We start from the raw sequence: 19,226 nt of genomic DNA, 5'->3' as shown, positions 1-19,226 counted from the left end.
ATAGAATAGTCACCCAGACCGATTTCTTCAAGGGTTTTCCCTGCACTCTCTTCCAGTATCTTTATAGTTTCATGTCTTAAGTTTAAATCTTTGATCCAGTGAGAGTCTATCTTAGTTAATGGTGAAAGGTGTGGGTCCAGTTTCAGTCTTCTACAGGTTGCCAGCCAGTTCACCCAGCACCATTTGTTAAATAGGGAATCTTTTCCCCACTGAATGTTTTTAATTGGCTTGTCAAAGATTAAATAACAGTAAGTAGCTGGGTTCATCTCTTGGTTCTCTATTCTGTTCCAGACATCTACTTCTCTGTTTTTGTGCCAATACCATGCTGTTTTGATCACTATCGATTTGTAGTATAGTCTGAGGTCTGGTAGTGTAATTCCTCCTGCTTTGTTTTTATTTCTGAGTAATGTCTTGGCTATTCGAGGTTTTTTTCTGATTCCATATAAAATGAAATATTGTTTTTTCAAGATCTTTAAAGTATAACAGTTGAGCTTTAATAGGGATTGCATTGAAATTATATATTGCATTGGGTAGTATGGACATTTTAACAATGTTGATTCTTCCCAGCCATGAGCATGGTATGTTTCTTCATTTGTTAATATTTTCAGCTATTTCTTTTCTTAGAGTTTCATAGTTCTCTTTATGGAGATCTTTCACGTCCTTTGTTAGATAAATTCCCAAATATTTCATCTTCTTTGGCACTACTATGAATGGGATAGAGTCCTTAACTGTTTTTCAACTTGACTGTTGTTGGTGTATATAAAGGCTACTGATTTATGAATGTTGACTTTGTAACCTGAGACGGTGCTGTATTCCTTGATCACTTCTAAGAGTTTTGTAGTAGAGTCCCTAGTGTTTTCCAGATATACAATCATATCATCTGCGAAGAGCGAAAGTTTGATCTGTTCTGACCCTATATGGATACCCTTGATCGCCTTTTCTTCCCTAATTGCAGTGGCTAAAACTTCCATTACAATGTTAAAAAGCAATGGAGACAATGGGCAGCTTTGTCTGGTTCCTGATCTGAGTGGAAATGATTCCAATTTAACTCCATTCAATATGATATTGGCTGTGGGTTTGCTGTAGATGGTCTCTATCAGTTTAAGAAATGTCCCTTCTATACCAATTTTCATAAGTGTTCTGATCATGAAGGGATGCTGGATATTATCAAAAGCTTTTTCTGCATCGATTGAGAGAATCATATGGTCTTTGTTTTTTAATTTGTTTATGTGCTGGATTACATTTATAGATTTACGTATATTGAACCAGCCTTGAGACCCTGGGATAAAACCGACTTGGTCATGATGTATAATTTGTTGGATGTGTTGCTGGATTCTGTTTGTTAGGATCTTGTTGAATATTTTTGCATCTGTATTCATTAGTGATATCGGTCTATAATTTTCTTTTCTTGTTGGGTCTTTTCCTGGTTTGGGGATCAGGGTGATGTTTGCTTCATAGAACGTGTTAGGTATTCTTCCTTCGTTTTCTACCTTTTGGAACAGGTTGAGTAATATAGGTACTAATTCCTCTTTAAAAGTTTGGTAGAATTCAGATGTGAAACCATCTGGTCTCGGCCTTTTCTTTTTAGGGAGGTTTTGTATGGTTGATGCTATTTCCGAACTTGATATGGGCCTGTTCAACATTTCCACTTGATTCTGGCTAAGTCTGGGAAGGTGACGTGCTTCCAAGTATCGGTCAATTTCCTTTAGATTTTCGTATTTCTGAGAATAAATTTTCTTGTAATATTCATTAAGGATTTTTTGGATTTCTGAGGAGTCTGTTGTTATTTCGTCTTTGTTGTTTCTGATTGATGATTAGGTTGGCCAAAGGTTTATCTATTTTGTTGACCTTTTCGAAAAACCACCTTTTTGATTTATTGATCTGTTGTATTATTCTTTTGTTTTCAATTTCATTTAGTTCTGCTCTAATTTTGGTTATTTCTTTTCTTCTACTGGGTTTGGGGTTGGAATGTTCTTCCTTTTCCAGTTGCTTGAGATGTCCCATTAAGTTGTTAACTTCCTCTCTTTCCGTTCTTTTGAGGAAGGCTTGCAGTGCTATAAATTTCCCTCTTAGAACTGCCTTTGCGGTGTACCAGAGGTTCTGATAGTTCGTGTCTTCATTGTTGTTTTGTTCCAAAAAGTTGGTGATTTCTTTCTTAATCTCATCTCTGACCCAGCTATCATTCAGCATAAGGTTATTTAACTTCCATGTTTTTGTATGAGTATGCAGATTCCTGTTGTTACTCAGCTCAAGTTTTATTCCATGGTGGTCCAAGAAGATGCATGGAATAATTTCTATTCCTTTAAATTTACTGAGGTTAGACTTGTTACCTAAGATGTGATCGATTTTGGAGTAAGTTCCATGGGCTGATGAGAAGTATGTGTATTCAGTTTGTTGGGATGAAATGTTCTGTAGATGTCTGCTAAATCCAAATGTTGGATGGTTAGGTTTAAATCTAAGATTTCTTTGCTCACTTCTTGTTGGAGGATTGATCCAACACTGCCAAAGGAATGTTGAAATCCCCGACTATTATGGAGCTGGAGGAAATCAAGTTGCTCATGTCTGTTAGAGTTTCTCTTATAAATTGAGGTGCATTCTGGTTGGGTGCATAGATATTAATAATTGAGATCTCATCATATTGAGTATTACCCTTAACAAATATGAAGTGACCATTCTTGTCCTTCCTTACTTTTGTTGGTTTAAAGCCTATTGTATCTGCAAATAAAATTGCAACACCTGCTTTTTTCTGATTACCATTTACCTGAAATATGGATGACCATCCTTTCACCCTGAGTTGTATTTGTCTTTTAAGTTAAGATGTGACTCTTGTATGCAACAGATATCTGGCCTGAGTTTTTGTATCCAGTCAGTTAACCTATGCCTCTTTAGAGGACAATTTAAGCCGTTCACATTAATGGAGAATATTGATAAGTCTGGTGAAGTTTCGGGTATCGAATTTTTCAAAAGTCCAGTGGGCATTTTTAATCCTTTCGCCAGTGTGGAAATTGGAGTTTGATCCGAAGTTTCTGAGTGAGTTTACTTTTGTGGTATAGGATTGGGTTGGTCATTATGGAGGATAGGTCTGAGAATATCCTGAAGAGCTGGTTTGGTTATGGCAAATTTCTTCAACATATGAATGTCATTAAAGTATTTAATTTCTCCATCATAAATGAAACTCAGTTTAGCTGGATACAAGATCCGGGGTTGAAAGTCATTTTGCTTTAGGAGTTTAAAAGTCAATGACCACCCTCTTCTGGCTTGAAAAGTTTCAGCAGAGAGATCTGCAGTCATTCTAATATTCTTCCTTTTGAAGGTAATGGTTTTCTTTCTCCTGGCAGCTTTGAGGATTTTCTCCTTCATGTTAACTTTAGTGAAGTTAATTATGATATGCCTGGGGGATGTCTTATTGGGGTTGAGTCGTGCTGTGGTTCTGAAGCTATCCACTATCTGAATTTCAGAATCTCTAGGCATGTCTGTAAAATTCTGTTTCATAATTTCATGCAGCAGGGCCTCTGTGCCCAGCGAGGCCACTTCATCTGTTTCTGGAACTCCTATGATTCGGATATTCACCTTCTTCGAATTATCCCAGAGCTCTCTGAGAGAATGATCTGTTTTTGCTCTCCATTTCTCTTCCTCTTTGACCATTTGGGAGTGTTCAAAGGCTTTATCTTCAATGTCAGAAATCCTTTCTTCTGCTTGCTCCATTCTGTTGCTGAGGGATTCTACTGTATTTTTCATATCTTTGAGGGCTGCAAATTCGTGCTTCAGTGTGTCTAAGTCTTTGGTGGTTTTGTCTTTAAATTCGTTAAATTCTTGAGACAACTTTTGAATTTCTCCTCGAATTCCTAATTCCACTTTGTTAATCTTGTCTGCAATCCAAATTCTGAATTCGATTTCTGACATCTCAGCCAGTTGTTTATGAATGGGATCTTCAATTGCATCTGCCATATCTTTCCTTGTGGGGGTTGATCTATTCTGGTTATTCATGTTACCAGAGTTTTTCCGCTGATTCCGCCCCATGGTTGTTTTACTCCCTCTTGATTTTTTCCCCTGGGGCTTTGTCAAGGGCCTGTACAGTGTTGTGGCCTGAGAAACTGGGGCCCTGTCTGGTGTGGTGGGGCCAAGTGGCTCTGTCTTGTTTTCAGCTGGTTTCTGTTCCATCCTAGTGAAACAGATACTCTGGATTGAAGTCTCAGCTGTGGAGAAATATCAGCAATTAAGTCACCCCACCCCCCACCGGCAAACAATTGGAAGAGAAAAATCAAACCTTCCTACCACCGTGCACCCAGGGCACCACCTGATTTGTCCTCAGTCGATTGATACAGTTCAAATAGTCCAAATCAATTGTCTCAGTATGCACCTGTCTCGAGTGAGAGAGTTTAAGAGGTTTCTGGGAACTGGATCACAGGGGTCTGGTGACTACTCTGGTGTGGCTTGCTCCAGTGCTGTGTGGAGTCAGGAGGAGCCACCCAGCCAATAGATCAGTCTGGGAAGGTTTCTGCCTCCTTCCCCACCTTGCACCACTGTCACACCCAGTCACTGATAGCCCTGCAGTTGGCTGACCCAGTTGCCTGTAGTGAATCGGTACTCCAGGAGTTTGCACCTGCCTGAATCACAAGGAAGTCTGCCAGGCCGCTGCGCTCTGCCTCTCTCTAGCAGGAGGAGGTGAGGCCTGACAACCTCGGGCGCTTGATGAAGGTTGGGGGGTGTTCACTCAGGTCCAGTCTCACCCCTGATTAATGTTACTGACAGAACAGAACAGAACAACTGTGGTTCCCCTGCAGAAGAGAAGCTGAAATGAGTTCCAAATCAGCTTGTCTTTGCTCTTGTATTGTCTATAGGCTGACGATCCCCTGAGGGCCAGGTGCGTCTTAGGTTTAGTAAAGTGGACCTCTGGGTCAGCCCTGCCCTGGGAGTTTCCCCAGTTTGCAAGTTGGAGTAGCCTCAGGCAAATCCTATACTCAGAGTCTCTGCTTGCCCAGGGAGACAGTGGGTGTGGCTTCAGAATATTCGGTAGTGAGCCGTATTGCTAGCAAAAGAGGGCTGCTGTTTTATGGCTTAGGCAACCGCTGCTCCGGTGTAGCTCCCTTCCAGCCAACGTACCGCTCCCGTACCCCAGAGTCTGCACTGACCAGCTGCAGCCCAGCACTGTCTACACCCCTCGAGCAATCGCCCAAGAGTCTGGACCCCTGGGGGACAGGCCTCCAGACCTTGGAGCGACAGCAGAGGGGAGTGCGGGGAGCGCTGGGAGCCTGGGATTGCGAGCAGAGAACACACACAGCTTTACACAGTTTTATGCCTGGCCGTATTGTCACCAAAAGACGGCTGTAGCACTGTGCCTCAGGGAACTGCCACTCCAGTGCGGTCCCCTCTCCACTGACCGGGACTGGCCTCCAGACCTCAGTGTGAGTAAAGGTGTGTGCTGGGAGCTCAGAATTCCAGGTACAGACTATATACAGTTTATACAGTTTTATGCCTGGCAGGAGGACGCCGTGCCACCCTAGTAGGGGAGATAGGTCCAGTTTTTAGAGGGTCTCTCCCATGGAGTGTAGTGGGAGGAACTTTGAACTCTGCCCGATTGTTTGTGGGGCACTCTGAGCTGTTCTTATGGGGGAGAGGACTCCCGTCCGCTTGGTGATGGATTTTGTACCTTTTGTTTGTATCCTTGTGGTTGCAGCTCGCCTCAGCAGGGTTGACATGCATTCTTCAACCTTCTCTCTTAGTGCAGCTCAAATCCACCAGGTTACTTGCTGAATTTTTGTCCTTTAACAATCCTACTGGATGGGAGCCTCTGTAGAAAGCTGGCTTCAGTCAGCCATCTTGTCTCCTCCTAACACCTTCGAGTCACATCTCATTAGTTATTACTTTGGCTTGGCTGGTTATAGACTAGTCACTCTTCATGCATTATTTGGCTTTTTCCCATTGCCTGCCTCACAGTAATGCTTCCCTTGCTTTCCACGGTTCCTCTGGTCTTCCGTCACATCTCTTCATGCTAATTCCTCTGGGGCTTTATTTTATTATAATAAATGAGATACTAGATGCTAAAAGGGGCCCTCATGAGAGTGCACCACCTAGAACCTGAAGCTGTGCCTCTGAGAGTGTCATTAACAGTTCTTTGACTTTTTTTTGATCTCCATCATTGATGCGCATGCAAAATAAAAAGGAGGCAACATTGAAAAATGAGGTCCAACAAATAAATCAACTTTTCACTATCCAGCAGAGAGAAATATTAGAGTGATGTGTAAGGGGAGACACAGGAAGAGCTGCCATTAATGTGCTGGTGGCTAACGACAATTTATCAGATCTCACCATGGCCTGGAAAAGTCTACTTATGACCTCCGTTTTCTGCTTCTTACTCTCTGCATCCACCTGTATGCCCAGGGTATGATGACATGTGGAAAATTATCTCACTTACATCACCCATTAGTGTCACATACTGCAGCCGTGACAGGTGGCGATCAGTTTGTGCCATACTAGGATGGCAATCTTCCCTAGATTTGTAGTTGCCGACATATGAACCCAATTGGGGATAGATTAAATGTAACACCCTCTAAAAAAAAAAAGTGACCAAACAAAACCTTGAAACACTCAAGAACTGGACTTCAGAATACCAAAACAATACATCTGTCACCATCAGCCTTGAATGTCCAAATTGGCCCCTCTGTTTTATAGACAGGCCTGGTTGATTGACCAAAAGAAAACTTATATCCCAGCACAACAAGAGTGGGAATTGTCACCTTCTTTTATGATCTGCTACCACCCTGACAGGTGGAGATGTACAGGCTTGCTCCCTGCCATGAATTCTTGCCCTGTCCCTAAATCATTAAAAAAAGAGAGAGAGAGAAAATGGGGTCTATATTGTGTCTACTATATTAATGTCAGTCAAATCAATAACATCATACATATATACCTTCTTTTAATTCTCATTTTCTCTGCTTTCAAGTGATTGTTAAGAAATCTATGTACTCATACACAAATAATCAATCCTGTCTGAAAACTAATGCTGTCTCTGTTAAGCAAGTACAAATTGACAATTGTATTTACAGAATGTGAGAGTGTAATTAAACACATATTCCTTTTCAAAATAAGAATAAGCCAGCTATGTAAATCAGCACATGCTTACTGGTCTGAAGCATTAAAGAAACTACTGAAGCATCATGAACCGAAGGAGGTAACACAACCAACTTCGACACAGGACAACAAACTTGAAGGAATGGATCCTGGTCACGGAGTCACATGACTTGCCTAGGCTTTCCCTTCTGCCATTTATTCTCTTTGTGGTCTCCGGTAAATTACTAATCTTCTCTGACCAACAGTTGTAGTATCTTTTAAAGGAAAGAGACTATGGTTTGCTGTAAGGATGAAGCAAATTCTTGTTTATGAAAGTGGCCTTATACTTTTGAAAGTTCCTCGAAAGTTGAATACTATTGTAGACAGTAATTCTCAGATATATTAAATATATAGTCTTTGTGACTGTATCTGTAAAGAGTCGTATGATGTTGGCTTTAAAACAAACAACAGACATGGATTAAGGCCAACCCCACCTCAAGTCCTCAGACCCTGACATTATCACACAGGCCCATTGTGTTTCTCTTCTAATACAGTCTGAGTTGAAGCTGCAGGAAGCTCTTAGCACAAACCCCTTTCATGAGGAATCTCTCCTCTCTTTAATGAATCTGTTCCTCTGGTCTCGTTACCGCCCCTCCCCTCCCATCCCTGGGTAGCTCACTATTGCCTCAGTTCATCAGCCCCTCTTCTGGCCTCATTTGGTTGCCTAACCAGCCTTGACATGAGGGTCAGCCATTTTATTAGATTTTCACACTCTCTCACCCCAGAACTGCCATTGCAATCCCCATGAATGAGTAAATACCATCATCTGCTTTCCCGGCTCCCAGTCCCAGGCTGCCAGCCACTGCGGAAGGAAGTCACAGAGCCAGGTTGACTGGTTCCATGACAGTTCCCAGCTATCTAGCCAGCTGGGCCCTGTTGCTGCTTGACAGTACTTGTGCTCATCAGTGATTTACAGACTTTTGTATTCCCCACAGTGTCAATTCCAAGTATTCTACCCACCCTCTGTGTCTTGCATGCTATGATCTGCCAGTTTCTGGGGAAAGTCAAGGCCAGTGTTTGATAATCACCTTTTTTCACTCACTTTTTCTTTCTGGTCTTATAAGCAAGCGCTCTCCTCCCTGGAACCATTCACTGGAGCCTTCCCTTTTGTTGGCTAAGACTTTATCTCGCCCTTGTCTACATATCCTCGGAACTAGCTTTCCCTAGACCCAAGCACTCCCTGGTTTTGCCATTTTGTTTCTTTTTTTGTAAAATTTCTTGAAAGGAAAGGATAGCTGATACTGTTTCTACTCTCTTGCCACCTCCTTAGTCCTTCCCATCTGCTTTCTGCTCCAATAAGTAAATCCAGTGACAGTTTTCCAGCCCTCCCTTTTGTTTGTCTTTATGAATAGAACTTTCTCTAAAGAAGACAGACAAATGGCTAGCAAACATATGAAAAAATACTCATCATCCCTAATTATTAGAGAAATGCAAATCAAAACCACCCTGAGATATCATCTAACCCCAGTGGGAATGGCCCATATCATAAAATCTCAAAACTGCAGTTGCTGGCGTGGATGTGGAGAGAAAGGAACCCTTCTACACTGCTGGTGGGACTGCAAACTAGTACAACTTTTTTGGAAGGAAGTATGGAGAAACCTCAACAAACTCAAGCTAGACCTCCCATTTGATGCTATAATCCTATTTCTAGGCATCTACCCAGAAGGAAAAAAATCCTTGTACCATAAGCACATTTGTACTAGACTGTTTATCGCAGCTCAATTTACAATCACCAAAATGTGGAAACAGCCTAAATGCCCACCAACCCAGGAATGGATTCATAAGCTGTGGTATATGTACACCATGGAATACTATTCAGCCATTTAAAAAGATGGAGACTTTACATCCTTTGTATTAATCTGGATGGAAGTGAAACACATTACTCTTAGAAAAGCATCAGAAGCATGGAGAAGCAAGACTCCAATGTACTCAATTCTCATATGAGGACAATTGATGACCTAGTACACAGTGGGGGGTGGGGGAAGGGAGAGCTGAGAGGGGGGAAGGAGGGAGGGGGTGGGAGAATGGAAAGCTGAGGGCAGAAGTTGCTTTTACCTGGCTCATTCCTGCTCTTCATTTATAGAGGGAGTAACAGCACCCTTCCTCAGTTTAAAAAAAAAAAATGCCCCTCCCAGGGAGGGGGGTGGGGGCTTGGTGCATGCCACACTTTCTGGGGGCAAGACATGATTACAAGAGGGACTTTACCTAACAATTGCAATCAGTATAACCTGGCTTATTGTACCCTCAATGAATCCCCAACAATTAAAAAAAAAAAAGAGAGAGAGAAAAAAAATGCCTCAGGGTTATCTGCTAAGCAGTGTACTTCACTATTTAAGTGCAAATTCAAGGGTCAAATGAAACAGACCTAGGTATTGATTCTAGCTGGGCTATTTACTGGCTATGTGACCTGGGAATGTGTCCAGCGCACTGTGAGTTTCTGTTTCCTTATTTGTAAAATAAACATAACAACCACCTTGCAGAAATGGGAGGATAAGAAATTATATATAATTTGAATAACACAACATTGGAAACAATGTGCACACTCAATAAATAGCTATTGTTAACTGTTATCTATAAAATAGAGAGGCTGAGATAAACAGTCTCCTGTAGTTCTAACTTTCTAAACTTTTTATCTTGCCATGACCAAGGTCCCCATTTCTGTAATAGCGGCCCTGATTCATAAGACCCCTAGAAGTACTGAAAAGATGAGACAGCCAGTCTGCTTTGTTTGCGATTGATGTTGTCATAGTTACCAGTAGACTTTATGAAAACTAAAATGTGGACATCAGCTAGCCTATCTCAAAAAATAAAAAATAAAAATAAGCAATTCCCCTTTTTAGCATCCTCAAATCAGTGTGTGAATCTGGTCTTCAGTTCAATTTCAGATATTTTTTTTTTTCAGGAGACTATTTTCTAATTTCTCTTTTGTTTTCACTGTATTTTATAACATTCACTCCCCTTCTTATTGACAGATGAGTCAGAAACTGATAATGCATTAGATGGAAAACACTCTAAGAAAATACAGGTTTAGATTATCAGTGTTCACCCATTTAGTTTACAAGGCAATGCAAAGTGAAGAGAATACAAAATATTCATTGTGTGGACATTCTGTGTGGGTCCCCAGATTCTCCAGATGGAGGCGTTCCTTTTCCCAATGCCAGGAGTGTTAGCCACCGAGACTTATGGCTGGGTCCCTCTCTGGCCTCATAAGCTGACTGCCGCTGCCGAGAGGCAGCCTACATTCAGTTACTGATAACTTCAGTGTTTGGTGGCCTGACCCTCTTTCCTTAATTCGAGCCAACTCTGAAGGGCCATCCCAGCTCTGGAGTTCCTCATGGAATTGGCAGAGGGCCCTCTTGTAATTATTCCCTGTGCCCAACCCAGCTCATTCACCTTAATAAGTATCATTACCTTCAAATAAAGCATCTGCACATAACTCTCCATCTCAGGGTCTGTTTCCCGGGAAACCTGTCCAATCACATCGTTATTTTCAAATATTAGGAAATAATTGGGAAGATATTTTCATCAGACCCCTTTAGAATAAAATACGCTCTCCCTAAACTCAAAGTCCAAAATCTGCCCCCTGATTATTTTGAAGTCATTCTCACGCAAACACCAGACTTACATCAATGCGGTGAATTTCTAAGATACCACAGAAGAAGGAACGTAGAGTTCAGGGCAGCTGTGGAAAAAAGATCCTATCTGGTTTTTACACAGTGTCTAATATGACCTACGAGACCTGTAAGTGATTAGGGAATTTGCTCATCTCCATTTGCAAAGCAGTTAATTTTGTTAAATTTCCCTCTGGATGGAATGTGGGCAATATTGAGACTGCTATGTAAGCTCACAAGGCCGTGATGGGGTGACGTGCTCACAGGAAAGTGATGTGCTTTGGAATCCCATAGTGCCCGAGAGAAAATGGGAGCCCCGTGAATTAGTGGGTGTTTATTTGCCCTTCTGGACAGTCTGTGTCTGTCCCACCTGGTGAGATGACCACCTTTACGTTTGCCACGTACCTGATCATCCAGGGGGTAGGGTACAGCCGGTGTGTGTCTATAGAGGTGGGGTGTCAGTGCACACATGATCCAGCCAGTCTGTGTAACTCCTCTACCAATACACAGTGACAAGGAGAGACACTAGCTCAACACAAACCTGCTTGGGAGTGACAGCCCGATAATAGAGCTGAAGCACCAAGAGACATATAATACACGTCTGAGTCAGCAGCTCTACAAACTTTTAACCTCGGGTACCCCTCACAGTAGAAATTTATTAAGGAGCCTAAAGAGCTTTTCTTACATGAATTATATCATATATTCCAATCCTTACCGTAGTAGAGAGCAAATTTAAGAAAAGTTTGAAATATTCATCAATTTATTTTAAATTATAATAATACAATCATAGTGTGGTAATACAACATTTTTATTAAAACAATTTTCCAAACCAAAAAAAAAATATTTGTGAAGAGTGGCCTATGTACTTTTGCATTTAATCTTTGGTAATGTGTTTTTTTCAAGTATGTAAAGAAAACCTGGCTTCATACTGGTATGTAGAGGAAAAAGAAAGAAATATTTTAATAGCCTTTTCACATAATTGCATATATCCATCTTTGATATTAGACTATAACTTGTCATATGTTAGTTTTTTTAAGAATAGTCGCCATGTGGAATCTGAAAGCATTTTTGCAAACTCTTTCTATTCTACTATATCAAAAACTATTTGGCTAATTTGCATTTTGAATATGTCTTTTGCCAATGCATCATTTTGTAACATCATACCTTGGTGAAGTGTAAAATATTAGTTAATGAAGTAATACAGATTTTCCCAATGTTAACACATTTGCTTAGGCAACAAAAGCAGTCACATTGCTGAATACCCTCAGCCATTTCATCAGAAAAATATTTAAGTATTGGAAAGTTGCCCGAACTCTAATTTTTTCCAATTTTTCCCTAAGAGCTCAGATTTTATTATTGCCAACAAAGATCATATTATTTCCTTGGGGAGACAAGTTTACCTGGCTCATTTTTGAGAAAACATCTACCAAATGCCACATTTGTCTGCCATGGTCCTCTTACTTAAAAATGATGTTCAGTGGAACATACAGCTCATTAGGCTCACAGCTCTGCCACACAGGTGCTTTCCCTGAGACAGCCATCATGCTTCTGTGGACAGCAGAATATCTTTTGCATATTTCTCATTTAGTCCCACTAAAAATTAAAAGGAGGTATGATACGGGGTAAAAGTTTAACGAAATTAATAATCCTTACTGCCACAACAACAACATTTTTGAGTGAAATCAGCACGGTTTTTTATAGCGACTACCTATGGGTGAAGAATATGATGATGGCTATAACGGCTGGGCGCCACAGCCTTAATTCCTACTAGGGCACCAGCAATTTTATCCTCCACTGCTTTTACATCATCATGGCAAAAATTATTATGGTGGAAACAACAAATAACATCTTAGTATTTATATAAAAATAATTTTGACCTTGCAAACTCTCCAAAATGTCTCAGTTATGCCCATGGGGTCTGCAGACCACATTTTGAAACCTATTGCTCTAGACTACAACTGGCCCAAAGGCAAAAACCAGTATTTTGGTTGAACCTTGGGCACAATTAGAGTTTCATGTCTCACCAGAGCAAATGGGAGAGCAGAGATTCAAATCCTAGTTGTCCCCTTCTGTCTCCATTTCCGCCCAAATCACAAATAGAAAACTGGGTTTGAAAGCAGAGTTCCAAGAAAAAAAAATGAATTTAATGAATATGAAAATTTATTTCCCCTTGTGGCAGCAGCCTTATGTCCAGTAAGATTTTTATTTATTTATTTTTTCAGTGATGTCTTCTGAAAGTAAAAGGGGCTAACCAAATTCTGTGGCTGCCTCAGGACTGCTCAGCTCTGCACCTCTAAAGCCAAGTAAATGCCCCTTGTGTTTCCATCTTTGGCACCTTGCAGAAAAGCAGTTGTATCGGTTCCCTTCGTCGAGTTCTTCTCTGTACAATGACATTTTTTTTTTGTCCTTATATCAAACATAAATCTAAGGCTGTGCTCTATGAATTTCTCCCCTTCCTCTCTCATTAGGCCCATGTAGGACAGCTAGTGAGCAAGCTCATTAGAATAGACAGGCGTGTATTTAAACAGACTGAGTCACCCTCCAGCCTCCTTGCTCCTCCAGGCTAAACAATCCTCGTGTTAACCTTTCCTCTCAGCCTTTCTATTCCCCCCTTTTATCATTTCTGTTGCTCTTTGTTGGACTCCCTCCAGTTTTGCCACATTCCTCTTAAAGTGTCAGGAACAAAACTAGACACCCTCCTTTAATAAGGTCTTCACCAGTGCCAACCGAGAGGAAATATCACTTCCTGGACCTGGCGTGTCATATTCCTGTTCATATATTACCGTGTTAGGCTTTGAAATAACAACACTGTTTAGCTGGCTGGTACTCATCTTAGGTCTGCAGTCTCCTCAGACTTTCTGCCGTAGTTGTGCTTGAGCAGAGAAAGCCTGTCTTTAATCTCTGCATTTCCTTTCTGCCTTCTGAGTGTCACATCTTGCCCTTGCCCTATTGTACTCCCTTAGTTTTCTTTCTGCCAATTTCCCTAATTTATCAAGCTCGCAGTCAACTATTCCTGGTTTCCAAGATGCAAGCAACACCAACCACTTCATGTCATTGACACACACGCTCGTTCCTATCATTTTGAGCATTCATTTAGAAGTATTGCTTGATTTGGGGCACATTATTTTCCAGTTATAGGAAAGTGAACAGTAGCTAAAATGGGCTTTCGAAAGTAAACCCCTCCCTCTTTTTGTATTACCTGGAAAGCATAGAGGTGACCACATCCCATCAAAAACAGAAATAAGGGAACCCTAATTCTGTTTTGGGTTAGAAATCCTGCCACTGGAAGGAATGTTAAGGTAAGCTTCAACTGTGTGTAAAGGAGATCAGAAACTGCAGTTACTTGTAAAAAATAGAAATGAATCCTGTCTCTCGTGATAGATCTCAGCTAAGCGTCCAGGCTCAAGGCGAAGTTCTGGAGTGTATATTCATTCCGGGAGCCTGGTTCTCCCATGCTGTTCTTCTACCCTCCCCAATGAATACTGCATTCTCCTGCATAGGTCAAGAGGAGTCATGTGAAGCTTGTCAATCAAGGAAAAGAATGCAAAGGTGTTCACACCCAGCTGCATGAAGGCCCAGACTTAGAAACGGCATGTGTCACTTCTACTTGAGTTACATCAGCATCATAGGTAGAGCCTCCCTTCACTCACTCTCTTCCCAAGCTGATTGTTTTATGAGTTGCATTTCTCTGAAAACTCAACCTGTTTACTTAACACAGTTCAATGTAAACACAAATGCTAGAATAGAGCCACACCATATGATTTGTTATTATTGGCATTTCCAAATGATAGTCTTATAGTATATTTACTTATACCAATAACCTCTTCTTGGAGAAACCTATTTCATAGATTCTAAACTGCTGAGTTTATTGGCTACATATTATCTTCATGTAATACATAAACCTTTGTCCTTCTCCAGGTAGAAATAGCTTTGCTGCTTATACCGCCTCTTTTATATTAGTTAAATCCCATTATTCAAGCCTGATATTTCTAATGATGTAATCATGTCAATTTTCCTTAGCCTAGGTCCAAGCTACCATAGTATTTACTTTACCATAAGGAAGTTCTTGCATAGTAGACTAAAACTTCGGTTTATTTTGAATAGCTGTAAATGATATTCTGCATGTGAACAGGACACTTCTGGTACACTTCTCGAGCAGGGGAGATATTTACACATTTAAATGGAAATTTATACAAAAAATAACTAATCACATTATTAAACACAGTAGTAGAACTCTATTACAGGTCTGTAAAAACTCTATGAAAGTCTCAGTCTATACTGTGTCACTTAATCCTCAGGTACCTCTGAATTAAATATCAGTTCATCAAATTGCAACTTGGTAACTTAAGGAGTTTGCCCAGATATATACAACTGGGGAGTAGAAAATGGGATTAAAACTCAAAGCGTGTACTTTTTTCACTCTGCAATCATATCCCTTCCCCTTTTTATATTTAAGCCTCAAAAGTATTTTGATTGCCAATTCCTCAGAACAAAGCATAATTTACCAAGGACAGTGTGGTCCCAGTTAGTGGACATCAGGTAGAAGTGATGATGAAATAAATTGGTGATGATGAAAAGTTCCAGTGTCGCACTGAGATCAAAGAAACAATAAAAAATCTTCCAACCAAAAAATGACCTGGTCCAGATGGCTTCACACCAGAATTCTATCAAACCTTCAAGGAAGAGCTTATTCCTGTACTGCAGAAAATATTCCAAAAAATTGAGAAAGAAGGAATCTTCCCCAACACATTCTATGAAGCAAACATCAACCTGATTCCAAAACCAGGAAAAGACCCAAACAAAAAGGAGAATTTCAGACCAATCTCACTCATGAATATAGATGCAAAACTTCTCAACAAAATCCTAGCCAGTAGATTACAGCTTATCATCAAAAAAGTCATTCATCATGATCAAGTAGGCTTCATCCCAGGGATGCAAGGCTGGTTTAACATACACAAGTCCATAAACGTTATCCACCATATCAACAGAGGCAAAAATAAAGATCACATGATCCTCTCAATAGGTGCAGAAAAAGCATTTGATAAAATCCAGCATCCTTTTCTAATTAGAACACTGAAGAGTATAGGCATAGGTGGCACATTTCTAAAACTGATTGAAGCTATCTATGACAAACCCACAGCCAATATTTTACTGAATGGAGTAAAACTGAAAGCTTTTCCTCTTAGAACTGGAACCAGACAAGGTTGTCCTCTGTAACCTTTACTATTCAACGTAGTGCTGGAAGTTCTAGCCAAGACAAGGAAATAAAGGGAATCCAAATGGGAGCAGAGGAGGTCAAACTCTCCCTCTTTGCTGACGACATGATCTTATACTTAGAGAACCCCAAAGACTCAACCACAAGACTCCTAGAAGTCCTCAAAAAATACAGTAATGTTTCAGGATATAAAATCAATGTCCACAAGTCAGTAGCCTTTGTATACACCAATAACAGTCAAGATGAGAAGCTAATTAAGGACACAACTCCCTTCACCATAGTTTCAAAGAAAATGAAATACCTAGGAATATACCTAACAAAGGAGGTGAAGGACCTCTATAAAGAAAACTATGAAATCCTCAGAAAGGAAAAAGCAGAGGATATTAACAAATGGAAGAACATACCATGCTCATGGACAGGAAGAATCAACATTGTTAAAATGTCTATACTTCCCAAAGCAATCTACCTATTCAATGCCATTCCTATCAAAATACAACATCGTACTTTCAAGATTTGGAAAAAATGACTCTGCATTTTGTATGGAACCGGAAAAAACCACGTATAGCTAAGGCAGTTCTTAGTAATAAAAATAAAGCTGGGGGCATCAGCATACCAGATTTTACTCTGTACTACAAAGCCATAGTGGTCAAGACAGCATGGTACTGGCACAAAAACAGAGACATAGACACTTGGAATCGAATTCAAAACCAAGAAATGAAACTAACATCTTACAACCACCTAATCTTCGATAAACCAAGCAAGAACATACCTTGGGGGAAAGACTCCCTATTCAATGAATGCTGTTGGGAGAACTGGATGTCTACATGTAAAAGACTGAAACTGGACCCACACCTTTCCCCACTCACAAAAATTGATTCAAGATGGATAAAGGACTTAAATTTAAGGCATGAAACAATAAAAATCCTCAAAGAAGGCATAGGAAAAACACTGGAAGATATTGGCCTGGGGAAAGACTTCATGAAGAAGACTGCCATGGCAATTGCAACAACAAAAATAAACAAATGGGACTTCATTAAACTGAAAAGCTTCTGTACAGCTAAGGAGACAATAACCAAAGCAAAGAGACAACCTACACAATGGGAAAGGATATTTGCATATTTTCAATCAGACAAAAGCTTGATAACTAGGATCTACAGAGAACTCAAATTAATCCACATGAAAAAAGCCAACAATCCCTTATATCAATGGGCAAGAGACATGAATAGAACGTTCTCTAAAGACGACAGACGAATGGCTAACAAACACATGAAAAAATGTTCATCATCTCTATATATTAGAGAAATGCAAATCAAAACATCCCTGAGATATCATCTAACCCCAGTGAGAATGGCCCACATCAGAAAATCTCAAAACTGCAGATGCTGGCGTGGATGTGGAGAGAAGGGAACACTTTTACACTGCTGGTGGGACTGCAAACTAGTACAACCTTTCTGGAAGGAAGTATGGAGAAACCTCAAAGCACTCAAGCTAGACCTGCCATTTGATCCTGCAATCCCATTACTGGGCATCTACCCAGAAGGAAAAAAATCCTTTTATCATAAGGACACTTGTACTAGACTGTTTATTGCAGCTCAATTTACAATCGCCAAAATGTGGAAACAGCCTAAATGCCCACCAACCCAGGAATGGATTAACAAGCTGTGGTATATGTATACCATGGAATACTATTCAGCCATTAAAAAAAATGGAGACTTTACATCCTTCGTATTAACCTGGATGGAAGTGGAAGACATTATTCTTAGTAAAGCATCACAAGAATGGAGAAGCATGAATCCTATGTACTCAATTTTGATATGAGGACAATTAATGATAATTAAGGTTATGGGGGGGAAGCTGAAAGAGGGACGGAGGGAGGTGGGTGGGGCCTTGGTGTGTGTCACACTTTATGGGGGCAAGACATGATTGCAAGAGGACTTTACCTAACAATTGCAATCAGTGTAACCTGGCTTATTGTACCCTCAATGAATCCCCAACAATAAAAAAAAGAAAAAAAAATTGTAATTATACCAATAATAAAAGATGAATACAAATCAAAAAAAGAAAAAAAAAAAGAAAAGTTCCAGTGTCTTTTTTTTTTTTAACCATTCAGGTTCTAAACAGTGGCATGAAAGAGTCTCCAAGAGTATTGCAGTCCCTAAAGTTGAGTTTGTCTCTGAAATTGGGCTCAGAGTGGTGGGCTCACCATCCAAGAGAATGCCTGGGCCTGAAAGGAGTGATTTGGTTTTTGCTGTCTCAGTATCAACACCTATAAAGTTAGAATCACTTCACTTTTTCTAATGCCTCTTGAGATTATTAAATGCAGACGAAGGGTAAAAAACTCATGGCAGTGAGCTAGTATTACTCTAAAATGAGCAATTCCAAGCAGGTGAAAACAGAAATCCCTTAAGATCAGCTATTCCTCTACCCCAACCCCATCACCCTCTGCTTGCAAAGCCCAGAAGCCTTTTGTGGAACTAACTAAAGGGATGATGAGGTTTTGGATGAGATGCCAATAAAATGATGGCTGGTTTCAATTACATAAAATGAAGACATTATTAATAACAATTATTAATAGTTGTCAGAAACAGAAGGACCACTTTTCACATGTGAAACATCAGCCACATGAGAAACGTCCCCATTAGGGGACAAAGCTTCTGACCACCTACTGAGCATCATGGACCACACTTTGTGAAGTTCTGTGCTAGAATTACTAAAAATGATTTTTTAAAAAAATCTCATAGGAATGTAACTGGCCTATTGTTTGGGCTCTTTCTAAAAGAAATTACTTGGAATGATTACCGTTTTGCATGCCAATTCCATGGCTTTAGTTTTTTGTTTTATCTCTTGCCTTGGCCTTCCTCCTCAGAATGGTTAAGTCACGATGCACCGGGTTACAGCGACCTTCTAGTTAGCCTCGGTTTGAGCATATTCAGGTTCTGTCTCTTGTTATGTTTGTTCTCCTTCCCATCTGACTAGCTCACCTAATTATACACTAAGTCCCAATTCTATGATGTGGGGAGAAAACTGTCTTCCCGAGCCAGTCAACTAATGCCTTCATTTCACTCGGGGAAAACTTATCAAAAAAGACAAGGAGCCTTAAATGCAGCAGACATTTGATGCTAGGGGTAAGCTGATACTTGTATTGTTGCCGTAGCAACCTTGCCATTAAGGATGTTTCAGCTTCTCCTATTAACCTCTATTTTCAGAGGTTTATAACTCCTTGGTAAAAATTACCTGCAGGCTAAAATTTGGCATACATGATCTCAGACTGCCTGGTGTCAGTGAATATA

Source organism: Nycticebus coucang, chromosome 5, assembly GCF_027406575.1.
Source record: "Nycticebus coucang isolate mNycCou1 chromosome 5, mNycCou1.pri, whole genome shotgun sequence".
Classification (NCBI taxonomy): domain Eukaryota; kingdom Metazoa; phylum Chordata; class Mammalia; order Primates; family Lorisidae; genus Nycticebus; species Nycticebus coucang.
Note: the sequence above shows the minus strand (reverse complement) of the source record.